This window comes from Pan troglodytes, chromosome 13 (genome assembly GCF_028858775.2).
Source record: "Pan troglodytes isolate AG18354 chromosome 13, NHGRI_mPanTro3-v2.0_pri, whole genome shotgun sequence".
NCBI lineage: Eukaryota > Metazoa > Chordata > Mammalia > Primates > Hominidae > Pan > Pan troglodytes.
Window position 1 is genome coordinate 72,680,102 of NC_072411.2, and position 13,667 is coordinate 72,693,768.

The 13,667-nt window shown below is 39.7% G+C and overlaps 1 protein-coding gene and 1 long non-coding RNA gene across 2 annotated transcripts in view; one reads left to right on the forward strand and one right to left on the reverse strand.

The window, feature by feature from the left end:
* MYO3B (myosin IIIB) overlaps positions 1-13,667 on the forward strand; it is a 477,280-nt gene that overhangs the window by 455,005 nt on the left and 8,608 nt on the right. The gene's annotated exons all lie outside the window — the stretch shown is intronic.
* LOC134807988 (uncharacterized) overlaps positions 3,386-13,667 on the reverse strand; it is a 76,272-nt gene continuing 65,990 nt past the window's right edge. Inside the window, exons 6-10 of the long non-coding RNA XR_010149781.1 lie at positions 11,383-11,610; positions 9,095-9,128; positions 6,283-8,831; positions 6,029-6,152; positions 3,386-3,467 (exon numbers count right to left, since the gene is read on the reverse strand). This is a non-coding gene — a long non-coding RNA (uncharacterized LOC134807988). The remainder of the gene's footprint in view (positions 3,468-6,028; positions 6,153-6,282; positions 8,832-9,094; positions 9,129-11,382; positions 11,611-13,667) is intronic.

Here is a 13,667-nt window from a genome sequence, read left to right on the forward strand (position 1 = left end):
CAACCTGCTCCTGAATGACTACTGGGTAAATAACAAAATGAAGGGAGAAATAAAGATGTTCTTTGAAACCAATGAGAACGAAGACACAACATACCAGAATCTCTGGGACACATTTAAAGCAGTGTGTAGAGGGAAACTTATAGCACTAAATGCCCACAAGAGAAAGCAGGAAAGATCTAAAATTGACACCCTAACATCACAATTAAAAGAACTAGAGAGGCAAGAGCAAACACATTCAAAAGCTAGCAGAAGCCAAGAAATAACTAAGATCAGAGGAGAACTGAAGGAGATAGAGACACAAAAAACCCTTCAAAAAAACCAACGAATCCAGGAGCTGGTTTTTTGAAAAGATCAACAAGATTGATAGACTGCTAGCAAGACTAATAAAGAAGAAAAGAGAGAAGAATCAAATAGACATAATAAAAAATGATAAAGGGCATATCACCACTGATCCCACAGAAATACAAACTACCATCAGAGAATACTATAAACACCTCTACGCAAATAAACTAGAAAATCTAGAAGAAATGGATAAATTCCTCGACACATATACCCTCCAAAGACTAATCCAGGAAAAAGTTGAATTGCTGAATAGACCAATAACAGGCTCTGAAATTGTGGCAATAACTAATAGCCTACCAACCAAAAAAAGTCCAGGGTCAGACAGATTCAGAGCCGAATTCTACCAGAGGTATAAAGAGGAGCTGGTACCATTCCTTTTGAAACTATTGCAATCAATAGAAAAAGAGGGAATCCTCCCTAACTCATTTTATGAGGCCAGCATCATCCTGATACCAAAGCCTGGCAGAGACACAACAAAAAAAAGAGAATTTTAGACCAATATCCCTGATGAACATTGATGCAGAAATCCTCACTAAAATACTGGCAAACCAAATCCAGCAGCATATCAAAAAGCTTATCCACCAAAATCAATTTGGATTCATCCCTGGATGCAAGGCTGGTTCAACATACGCAAATCAATAAACTTAATCCATCATATAAACAGAACCAAAGAAAAAAACCACATGATTATCTCAACAGATGCAGAAAAGGCCTTGGATGTAATTCAACAGCACTTCATGCTAAAAACTCTCAATAAACTAGGTATTCAAGGAACATATCTCAAAATAATAAGAGCTATTTATGATAAACCCACAGCCAGTATCATACTGAATGAGCAAAAACTGGAATCATTCCCTTTGAAAACTGGCACAAGACAGGGATGCCCTCTCTCACCACTCCTATCCAACATAGTGTTGGAAGTTCTGGCCGGGGCAATCAGGGAAGAGAAAGAAAGAAACGGTATTCAATTAGGAAAAAAGGAAGTCAAATTGTCCCTGTTTGCAGATGATTGTATATTTAGAAAACCCCATCGTCTCAGCCCAAAATCTCCTTAAGCTAATAAGCAACTTCAGCAAAGTCTCAGGATACAAAATCAATGTGCAAAAATCACAAGCAGTCTTATACACCAATAACAGACAAACAGAGAGCCAAATCATGAGTGAACTCCCATTCACAATTCCTACAAAGAGAACAAAATACCTAGGAATGCAACTTACAAGGGATATGAAGGACCTCTTCAAGGAGAACTACAAACCACTGATCAACGAAATAAAAGAGGACACAAACTAATGGAAGAACATTCCATGCTCATGGGTAGGAAGAATCAATATTGTGAAAATGGCCATACTGCCCAAGGTAATTTATAGATTCAATGTCATCCCCATCAAGCTACCAATGACTTTCTTCACAGAATTGGAAAAAAACTACTTTAAAGTTCATATGGAAACAAAAAAGAGCCCACATTGCCAAGACAATCCTAAGCCAAAAGAACAAAGCTGGAAGAATCACGCTACCTGACTTCAAACAATACTACAAGGCTACAGTAACCAAAACAGCATGGTACTGGTACCAAAACAGAGATATAGATCAATGGAACAGAACAGAGGCCTCAGAAATAACACCACACATCTACAACCATCTGATCTTTGACAAACCTAACAAAACACAAGCAATGGGGAAAGGATTCCCTATTTAATAAATGGTGCTGGGAAAACTGGCTAGCCATATATAGAAAGCTGAAATTGGATCCCTTCCTTACACCTTATACAAAAATTAATTCAAGATGGATTAAAGACTTACATGTTAGACCTAAAACCATAAAAACTCTAGAAGAAAACCTAGGCAATGCCATTCAGGACATAGGCATGGGCAAGGACTTCATGACTAAAACACCAAAACCAATGGCAATAAAAGCCAAAATAGAAAATGGGATCTAATTAAACTAAAGAGCTTCTGCACATCAAAAGAAACTACCATCAGAGTGAACAGGCAACCTACAGAATGGGAGGAAATTTTTGCAATCTACCCATCTGACAAAGGGCTGAAATCCAGAATCTACAAAGAACTCAAACAAATTTACAAGAAAAAATCAAACAACCCCATCAAAAAGTGGGCAAAGGATATGAACAGACACTTCTCAAAAGAAGACATTTATGCAGCCAACAGACACATGAAAAAATGCTCATCATCACTGGTCATCAGAGAAATGCAAATCAAAACCACAATGAGATACCATCTCACACCAGTTAGAATGGCAATCATTAAAAAGTCAGGAAACAACAGGTGCTGGAGAGGATGTGGAGAAATAGGAACACTTTTACACTGTTGGTGGGAGTGCAAACTAGTTCAACCATTGTGGAAGACAGTGTGGCAATTCCTCAGGGATCTAGAACTAGAAATACCATTTGACCCAGGGATCCCATTACTGGGTATATACCAAAAGGATTATAAATCATGCTACTATAAAGACACATGCACATGTATGTTTATTGTGGCATTATTCACAATATCAAAGACTTGCAACCAACCCAAATGTCCAACAATGATAGACTGGATTAAGAAAATGTGGCACATATACACCATGGAATACTATGCAGCCATAAAAAATGATGGGTTCATGTCATTTGTAGTGACATGGATGAAGCTGGAAACCATCATTCTGAGCAAACTATCTCAAGGACAGAAAACCAAACACCGCGTGTTCTCACTCATAGGTGGGAATTGAACAATGAGTACACTCGGACACAGTAAGAGGAACATCACACACCAGGGCCTGTTGTGGGGTGGGGGGAGGGGGGGAGGGATAGCATTAGGAGATATACTTAATGTAAATGACAAGTTAATGGGTGCAGCAAACCAACACAACACATGTATACATATGTAACAAACCTGCACATTGTATACATGTACCCTAGAACTTAAAGTATAATAAAATATATGTATATATTAACAATCCTCACAGTGAGATTGGAAGCTTTGTAATATCTCTCAAAGATCACATTATAGGGCATCTCTGTTCTCTAAGTCTAATCTGTGATCAAAAGAAATAAAATACTGTATTTTAAACATGTTTTCTTTCTTACATATTTATAGATAAGGGGAAGGAGGAGGAGATATCCAAAGGTCTAAAAAAGAGAAAGAGAAAATGAATTTAATCAATAATGTAAACCAAGTTGGTAACCACATGTATGTAATATGCAACACCCCTGACTGCCATTTCCTTGTACAAATTACCTTAGAAAGTGAACCCAGGCTTGTTTTAGAATTCTTTAAGTTGTGTCAAAAATCACAACTTAGATGATCAGCTTGAACACAGGTTAAGCAAAGCTGTCTGGTTTTTTCTTTTTAGTCACAGATCGTATTGTAGTGTGTGGAATACGATTAATGCATTATTGGATATGAGCTGTGCCCCATACTTTAGATCTGACATATTCCAGTCACCTTATTATGAAGCATGTGTGTTACAATCTCTCGCCACTATCAAAGTTTAAGAGTTTGTTAGCCATACACTTGGTCTTGGGCTGGTCCCAACCCAGGTGCCAATAACTGGTTCATCATGGCCACAAACAGGCCTAGAAATGTGATTGCCTGGCCCTACTCTCAAAAACAGAGCACTTTGAAAATAACCTAACTTCCAAGGAAGGAACCACGCTGGAAATAACATAACTGTGTTATGTTATTGAAAAGAAAAGATCTCCATGAATTTCTTTCTTTTTTTTTTTAAGCCAACTTTGACAGCCTCTTTCCTTCCAGATGGTGCCTGGAGCCAAGCCTGTCAGAGACCCTTAGTCTCCTGCTGCCTTTTAATGCTGGTCCTTGATTGCTAATGACCCCTGGCTGGACTGGCTTCTCAACCCATTTAACCCCTCTCTGCTGGGTCCCCATCTCATGCAGGATGAGCGGCCACGAGAGCTGAAAGTGGGAAGGTGCCAAGTCAGCCAGAGCCTCCCACCCTTCCAGAGCTGGTGGCGCGTTTCCCGGTGCCATCATGGATGTCCAAGATCATTCCGGTGAAGAGCTCATGTTAATATGATTTTCTCTATATTGTCAGATAAATGCTGCCAGGTTCCTGATTGTTAATATTTTATTTGACTAAACCAAGACAACCAAGTCCCTGAAAGAATGTTTCCTTCAGGAGTCAAGAGCTGAGGACCACTGATATGAGCCTCCTGGAATATGTTCATTTGGAAACTTAAAATTACATTGCACTGGAACTATCTTTTAGTTTGGTCGAACTTCATGGCCAAAGCATTTGCTTTTGTGCGTGCGTGTGTGTGTGTGTGTGTGTGTTTGTTTGTGTGTGTGTGTAGGCAATAATTTCCTTGTCAAGGCTGAAATATCACTTGTATAACACAGGAGATACCCATTTCTCAGCTTTGTTGGCAACAACTGTAACCATTTACTTTGGTTAAGCTTGGTTTGTTTTTTATGACATATAGGAAGGTGCTTATAGCTATACTGATCAGGTAGGTCACTCAGAGTGTAGGGTTTTTTTTTTTTTTTTAGATGGAGTACCACTCTGCCGTCCAGGCTGGAGTGCAGTGGCCTGATCTTGGCTCACTGCAACCTCTGCCTCCCGGGTTCAAGCGATTCTCCTGCCTCACCCTCCCGAGTAGCTGGGATTACAGGCATACGCCACCAGGCCTGGCTAATTTTTTGTATTTTTAGTAGAGACAGGGTTTTGCTATGTTGGACAGGCTGGTCTTAAACTCCTGGCCTCAAGTGATCCACCCCCCTCAGCCTCCCAAAGTGCTGGGATTACAGGTGTGAGCCACCACACCCCGCCTGAGTATAGGGATATTTAAAAGGGGTGGGGGCAGGAAGCTGCTGATGCTGATTTGTTGAGAAATCTTGAGTCCAGTGGAGAAATTCAGATCTCTTGCAACCTCCTCAGGTCAGGGAGGGCATGAGAAGTCATCATTTTATGCATTATTTCGGTAACGGATTTTTACTAATCTCATATTGGATTGTAAAACAAGGCAAAGAAATTTGGTAGTTCTCTGTGACCCTGAAGAACTGAAATTTAAATTCTTGATTAGAGCAGAGAACTGAAAGCTTTGTGCTGCCCTACTTGTACAAATGTCTTAATGTTTACTGGATAGTTGGACCAAATTGATTTTATAATGTACTTAAGAAATTTGTTCCAAAATTCGGCACAGATTAGGAAAATAACCAAACCATATCTTTCTATTTAATCTTTGCTTCTCTCAGACACTTACTATTTTCTTGGCTTTTTTGAAGATTAAGACTGAAAGATCACAACTGCATTTCTCACCACTAACACTTCATTGATTTCATTTTTACATCTTATTAATTAAATGCAAGATAAAAATTATATTTGTGATTTTATTTTGGTCTACTACTGACATTCTTTTCTATTTCCACTCAATCTCTCTCTCTCCCTCTCTCTCTCTCTCTCTCTCACACACACACACACCTGCCAGACATTTGTAGATATAACCTCCCCCAAATCATGTCATTCATACTAATGACTGCCCTCTCTATGTGTAAAAATATTTTATAATTTATGGACCTGGGTGGGTATTTGTACAGCTGTGCAATATTAATCTAATCTATACACTGCAGGTTTTGCTAACAGCTGGGCAAAGGCTGAGGTGAGGTTTTAATGATGTCCTTTAGCCCATCAGTAACCAAATGACCCAGAAAGTGGTTCAGGGGAACCTACCTTGTGCAGCTGTGCTCTTTGAATGAATGAATCATGTTAGAATGAAATTCTGGTGTATTTATGGAGAACTTTTTCCTTTGAAGCCTAAACGCATTTTGATTGGTCGTATTTAAATTCCAACAAGCTGAAAAGCAAAAGCATTTATGTCAGTTTCACAGATGAGGCTCCAAGAGGTTAACTGGCGATTACTCTGGAGTTATAGCATCTTAAAGTTGGAAGGGACTTTAAAGGGCCTCTGGGCTAATGGTTCTTACCCTTTTCCTGCCTTCACACTGGCTTCAGGCAACAGATCCCCATCAGGCATGTCTCTCACTGCACACAGATGTTCACACACTGGGAAAGAATGTGACTCCAAGGAGAGCAGCTCAGAATCTTCAGGCCAGAACGTGTAATTTGCCACACCAATGTCCTCCATTAAAAATTACTACCTCAGTCCACCCATCTCTTTATCATTTTACACATAAAACATGGCAGCAGAGGGGTAAGGGATTCACTTAAGGTCACATACCAATATGTGTCAGAACTTGAACTATGTGTGCCTGGGTCTTCTGATCCCCCATGTCCAGTGCTGGTTTTGCTACAGCTGACCAGCCCCTTGCACACTCACAGTAGAACTGGAACTAGCTCCTCGAAGAGTGAGGCAGAGCTGGAGACGAGTGCCCCAGGGTCCCCTGCTGCAGGGAATCAAAGACCCCGTCACAATTAGCTTAGTAAAACCAACACTATCTGGTGTCCCATATCCGCAAGCACTTAAAATGTCGTTCCAATCTTCAAAGAAATTCTTTCATTCCATTTTTATCTGCTTTTACCCAGGACATTGTTTCCCAGCTCCCCAGTAGTTCACTAGGTGATTTGCATCTCATTAGAAGCTCCAGAAGTGACATCTCCCAGACTGCTGCCTGGCATTGTGGGTCCACTAAGCATCAGATCTAGGTCTTGGATTTTCCAAGTTGACACTTTTTTAAAAGCTGAGTTAATGCTGTTTTCCCACTGGGTGCAGTTTGGGTGGCCATTTTCGCCTTAATTCCTGCTCCCGTGCTCGATCAAGTTTAGGGAACTGCCATTGTCAAAGATGAAGTCAGTCATCTCCACGTGAAAGTACGTGGTGGATGAGAATATTCTGGGGCTTCAGAATAAAGGAGTTTAAAGACTCCTAAAAATAGAAAGATGCTACATGATGCAGATATTCTGAGCACTACACAAAGCAAAACAAAAAGACAGCAAGACAATAGCAAACCATTGCTGAAGCTGTATAACTGATTCTAAACGTTTGCCTTTTAAACATTTTCCCCTGGATCCAATCCTCCTGAGACCGCAGAGTTTTTGCCCTACATTTATATTTTGCTTTAAAGAGCGTCTCCCTAGGTCAGAATGCCTTTTTGGCTTTGTCATTTCTTCATACTACAACCTCCAGAAGAGCACTGAACAGCACTGTACCTCTGGAAACCAGAGATAGTATTTCCATGGTCAGCAAAATTGTTCTCTTGGAATAAGAGAAATGATTTTCCCAGTGTCCAGGGAAATAAGGAGCCCTTATGTCTACTTTGGGCTCAAGCCATTTGATGCAGCTTCCAGCACAAAGCAAATGCCTGATGGTGCCTAGAGCTTCCCCCATCCAGAATTCCTTTTGTCCAGTGAATACTTCCCTGAGCCTATGCCACCTTTTCAAAATGGCAGATAGCTAATCTGCAGAATTGATCTAAGCTCTTAGGAAAGGGTTAAGTCCATGGTTTTTCCAACACTGGCTACAAATTAAAATCACTGGGAAGGAGGAGGAACTTTGTTTTAAACAAGTAACAATGCCAGAACCCTACCCCTGACCAATTAAATTAGGATCTCCAGGGGTGAGGTCATGATATCTGTATTTTTAAAAAGCCCTTCAGATGATTCTATATGCATCCAGGGTGGAGAACCACTCCAGTATAACAAGAAATACAACAGCCCCTTCGCAGCACCTGCTAATGCCTCTGGCACCATGTTTTATCTTTTCATATATTATCTGTCATTCTCACTACAACCCTACAAGGAAGGGTCATCATTCCCAAGTGAAGGCCTCTAATAAGTGCTGAGGTGGTTATCATACTCCAGTTTTTCTGACTTCAGATTCCCACCCCAACACACGTTTCTCAAAGTGTGGGACATGGGCCACTAGTGGTCACCAAGTTGACTTTTGATGACGTATGGATGTGGCATTAAATAACATAATTCTTTTACATAATTTCTTATGTAAAATAAAGTTACTTTTTTCAATTCTCAATTTAAATCCTCCAGATTACTTTAAGGAGAAAGTCTTAATGGTGCTAGTATGTCTTAAATTCCTCTCACATTTACTCATCTCTCTTTTTAACAAGCCTTTTAAGAAACTCAGAACCTTCTATAGGAAATGGAATCTAGCACAAGTGTGATGATACCATTTCACTTTCACTGTATTTACTATATAGTTCACTTCTATATATGGCTAATGACACTGGTTTTCCATTTACAGTGGCGAATAAAGTTCCAGTTTTAAAGACATGTATTTAAGCAAAAAAAAAAAAAAAAAATCAGTTGAATTTTAAAAATATTAAATAGTAGTACAGGTGAATAAAGTAAAAAATGCCTAAGAGGTAGATACGTGACAAAAGTTTGAGAAATATTCCCCTACAACATGCTAATTTTTAAAATAGGCATACCCACACCTGTTAGCCAAGGGGACTGCTCATCTACCATCCTACTCCAATAGACTGGCAACAACCTGTTCCATCCGCTTCACATCCACCCACGACCTGTGAACTTTGCTGCTGTTTCCAACTGAAGAGGAATCCTGAAACACAAATGGTTAATAAACTGGGAGGGTAGGGAACATTCAGCCTTTTCAAATAATCAATGACATGCAAATAGAAACACAAACGAGGTGTTATTTTTGCACCTATTAAATTGTCAGACTTTTTCTTAAGAACCATCTCATGCTGGTGAGGGCCTGCTTAAATGAGTAATATAGGTATAGGTGGCAGAAGTGTATTTTGCTGCACAATTTCTGGATGGCGATTGAAAAAAACAAATCATAAGTTTTTAAAATATGCATACCTTTGGCCAGTAATTCTTCTTTTAGAAATTTATCCTAAGGAATAAGGAACATTTGTCAAACACCAAACTATGAGTATGTTCCTCAAAGCACTGTTATTATAGAAAAACATTGGAAACAACTTCTATGCCCAAAATAGGAAATTATATAAATTAATCATGATTCATTCATAAAATGAAATACCATGCAAGCATTAGAAGTGATACCATTTAAGCTATCTCTGGAAGACAGATATCTCTGGAAACTTGTCTCAGCAGTTACTACTATTGTGGGAATGAGATTGGGTGTGGAAAAAAGACAAACTTTTCACTGCTTAACTTATTTGAACATTAGGTTCATTTATTACCTTTTCAAAAAGTAACTCTAAAAGAAACATACTATTTTAAAAGTTGCCTAATAGAATGGAAATATTTATGACTTTATTGTTAAGTGGGGGGGGGGGGGGGCGGGGCGGGGAGCCATAACCCAAATTAAATGAATGAATGAATTTTTTAGTTAAAAAAAAAGAATACATATTCCTATAAAGATATTGAAAGGACAGTAATAAAAAATACTAAGGAACTTTGTTTTTAGAGACTGATTTCATCTACCTCTTTGAAACACCTCTGGACAGTTTCCCCAAAGGTATCCCAGGATAGGAAAGACCCTCTTCCTATTGGAAGCCTGGACAAAAACATCCCAATTAACAGTCTGAGAACAAAAGAATAGGTCACATAGATGGAAGAGATCTTAATGAGAATGGTGAATAGTCAGTATTCACTCATTCACTCATTCATTCATTCATTCATTCTTCATTCATTCGTCATTTGTTGAGAGTGTGCCAGGCTCTGAGCTATTGGTTTCAGGGGAAGTTACTGCCACCTCCTTAACTAATAAGTAGAAAATTCCACATAGACAATTTATAACTCCAGCATCTTCCACAGGCACTAATTTAACTCAGGGATGTTTTCTTTGTAGCAGTTTTGCAATTTTGAAGAAGATTGTTCATGACATAACATGGCAAGTGGGAAAATTTGTAGCTTTCCTTTCATCTTAAAAAGCAGGATCTGAATTACATGCACCCCAGGAGAAAATCTCTCTTTCTGGTTGTGTGTGTATGTGTTTTACAAAAGCCCACTGAATTCCTTAGTTCCTCCTGAAGTTAGACTTGGTGAAGTGAAAACTTATGAAAATGTCTCAGCAAAAGTACAAGCATCATAATAGAGGCCATGACCTAGGCCCTGGGATTTTGAATCAAGAATCTTGAGTTATAACTTAGGGACCTAAGCTCCTTGAGCCTCAGACCTCTCAGATATAAAAGCAAGGAGCCAGACCACAGAGAATTTTCCTCCATGACATGACTTAAATTTGGAAATCTGAGCTACCAGGGCATACTTCCCTGTCTCCAATAACCTGAGGATCTGTTAGGCTCTGAGCATTCCTGAAATAGTCCATGCCTCAAGGCATATTAGGGACAAGGGGATTACAATACATTTCTTCATTTTTAAGGTGATGTAGATTATTGGTAGACTTTCTGCTGATATGGTTCTTATTGGGAAGGAAAGATTTAATATGGTCAAGCACAATGGTTCTTAACCTTGACTACACAGTAGAACCACCTAAAGAGATTTGAAAAAAAAAAAAATCCATGTCCAGGCTTTGACCCGGGCATTAGTATTTTAAAAGTTGAACAACTGGTATGCTAAAAAATACTCTCAGTTGGACTTCAAAAACCTGAATTCTCATTTGGGCTTTGCCTCTAACTGTATAATCTCTTAGTCTCACTATGCCTCTGTTATCTCTTTAGGGTTATTTGGCCTTGCTAAAATGAGATGAAGTAAACAAAAAGTACTTTGCAAAACAAGAGTTGCTATATAAAAATGAAATGGTTAGGGGAAGAGACAGAGAGCCAGAAAAGACAGGTCATGTCTTCAGAAGCTATTTCATGGGAGTATCCACTGGAGTACTATGCGCATGGTCAACCCTCATTGAGAAGAAAGATTGTCTAGCTGACAGCTGGGTTACTGTCACCTGCAAATGCCCTGAGAACCTTGGTCAGAGGAGTGACGCACCTTTCTTTATGCACAGAGTTGGCAGAGCTCTGTAAATTAATTGCACAACTCTAATCCTATTTAAATGCCCCAGGGGTATAGCTTATAACCTCATATAGGATTTGCCATCTGTAAATCTAGAACACTGAACACTCTGTTTGCTTAAAGGGGATGTTTCATTTGGCAAATGAACCTGAGAACGCCTCATCCACAAAATGGCAATCAGATCAGCAATCACACAGCTCAGAAAGTATCCATACCTGATGAAGGACCACAGGAGGGTGCCAGGGACTATGGCTCTCCCAGGATATTCTCTCCCTTTCTTCCCAGGACCCCTGTGCGTTGCCTGCCCATTCCTCAGGAGCCAAGAACACATTCTGCCCCACCAAGCTGGGGACTACGTGGGCTGCATGCTCCATCCTGCCCTTCCTTGCAGTTGTCCTTCACTTCCTTCAAGCTTGCTAGGAAATTTACCAGAACTGGCACATCTGTAGCAGGTGATGAAAATGGAAACATTAAGTTTTAGAGGACAGTGTAGGAGGGGGCATGTGTAGCCAAAATAGCTGCAACTCAGCAAGTCAAATGGAGTAGAAGACATTTTCTTCTTCATCTCTGAAACCTTGGAAGACGACAAAAGCCTCATTTGTGACTTACAACTGTGCATGAATTAGGGTTGCCAGATTTAACAAATAGAAATGCAGTACACTCAGCTAGATTTGAATCTCAAATAACCAATCATTTTTTAATATGTCTTAAATATTTCATGGATGTAATAAAGAATTATTGGTTGTTTATCTGAAATTCAAATCTATCTAACTGTGTGTCTTTTTTTTTTTTTCTTTTTTGAGATGAAGTCTCACTCTTGTCACCCAGGCTGGAGTGCAATGATGCGATCTCAGCTCACTGCAACCTTCACCTCCCAGGTTCAAGTGATTCTCCTGCTTCAGCCTCCCCAGTAGCTGGAATTACAGGTGCACACCACCACACACAGCTAATTTTTGTATTTTAAGTAAAGACAGGGTTTCACCTTGTTGGCCAGGCTGGTTTCGAACTCCTGACCTCAGGCCATCAGCCCACTTCGGCCTCCCAAAGTGCTGGGATTACAGGCGTGAGCCACTGCTCCCAGCTGAGCCACCGCACCCAGCCATGTCCTCCATTTCATCTGGCAACTCTAGCTTGAGTATACCGGCATGTTCAATAAAGAGAAAAGAAAAATTAAATTTACAAACCAGTTGTTTGAATTTATGTGACAGATTGACTGAATTCAGCTATTTGTCTCTCACCAAGGGCTTGGGCACACGTGCAGCCACAGTGTGACAGTTTGGGATTAGGAAGTAAGGAGTATGCATTTGCCAGTGCTCCTGAAATGCTATCCAGATTTCTTCCATTTTCTGACAGATTTAGCTCCAGTTTATTATAAAGTTCTATAACAATTCGGAAGAGAAAGATGTGTTAAAGTTCTCAAATATGAAATCAGAAGGTGCAGGGCAGGGGGTTGGGGGGAGGTGCAAAGATTCTTGAAAAGGAAAGAGACCTACGTTAAATGCAAACTGGTATTCATAACATAATATACCTTTAAAAGCCCAGTAAGGAGGTAGTTGCCAATGTACGACAAAGTGGGGAGTTTGGTTTGTCTCATGGGCATCTATGCGAGGTAGAAATAAGCCACTTTGAGAATATGAGCATTATGGTCCTCAAAGTAAAAACTCACATTCTAATGTGAATATTGAGGCCGGGGTCAGTGGCTCACGCCTGTAATCCCAACACTTTAGGAAGCCAAGGCAGGTGGATTGCTTGAGGTCAGGAGTTCGAGACCAGCCTGGCCAACATGGTGAAACCCCATCTCTACTAAAAATACAAAAAATTAGCCAGGCACAGTGGTGGGTGCCTGTAATCCTAGCTACTCAAGAGACTGAGGGAGGAGAATCGCTTGAACCCCGGTGGAGGTTGCAGTGAACTGAGATCGTGCCACTGTACTCCAGCCTGGGTGACAGAGCAAGGTTCTGTCTCAAAAAAAAAAAAAAAAAAAAAAAGTGAATGTTCAAACTTGAGTTGCCCAGTTTCTCTACATAAACTAATCAAACGAACTAGGTAACTATCTGATAACCATACTGTTTTATATCTTAATGCAAACTGACTGGCCCAAAATCCAAAAGACAGGGTTTAAGTTTTCACTCTGCCGCTTACAAATTTAGCCTTTTCTGGTTATACTTTCTTCATATATGCAAAGAACTAACAATCTTGGTACTATGTGCCTTATTGATTTTTTAGTATTTAAATTTTCAAGGGAAAAATCATGATAAACTTCTTAATGCATGTACATGCATAGATTTAGTCAATGTGCTATATGTTATTTTGTATTTTACTTCTTTTTCCAAGTTTTGAATTTTCTTCTGTCAACATCATACACATTTATCACCGCTTTGTCAGTGACTCAAGATATGAAACAATTTTTATATCTGAGTTAATTTCTTCTCGATTATTAAATATGTATCATGTTTCTAGCTTTTTTACTGCTATAAAAGTGTTATGGCTGGGCACGGTG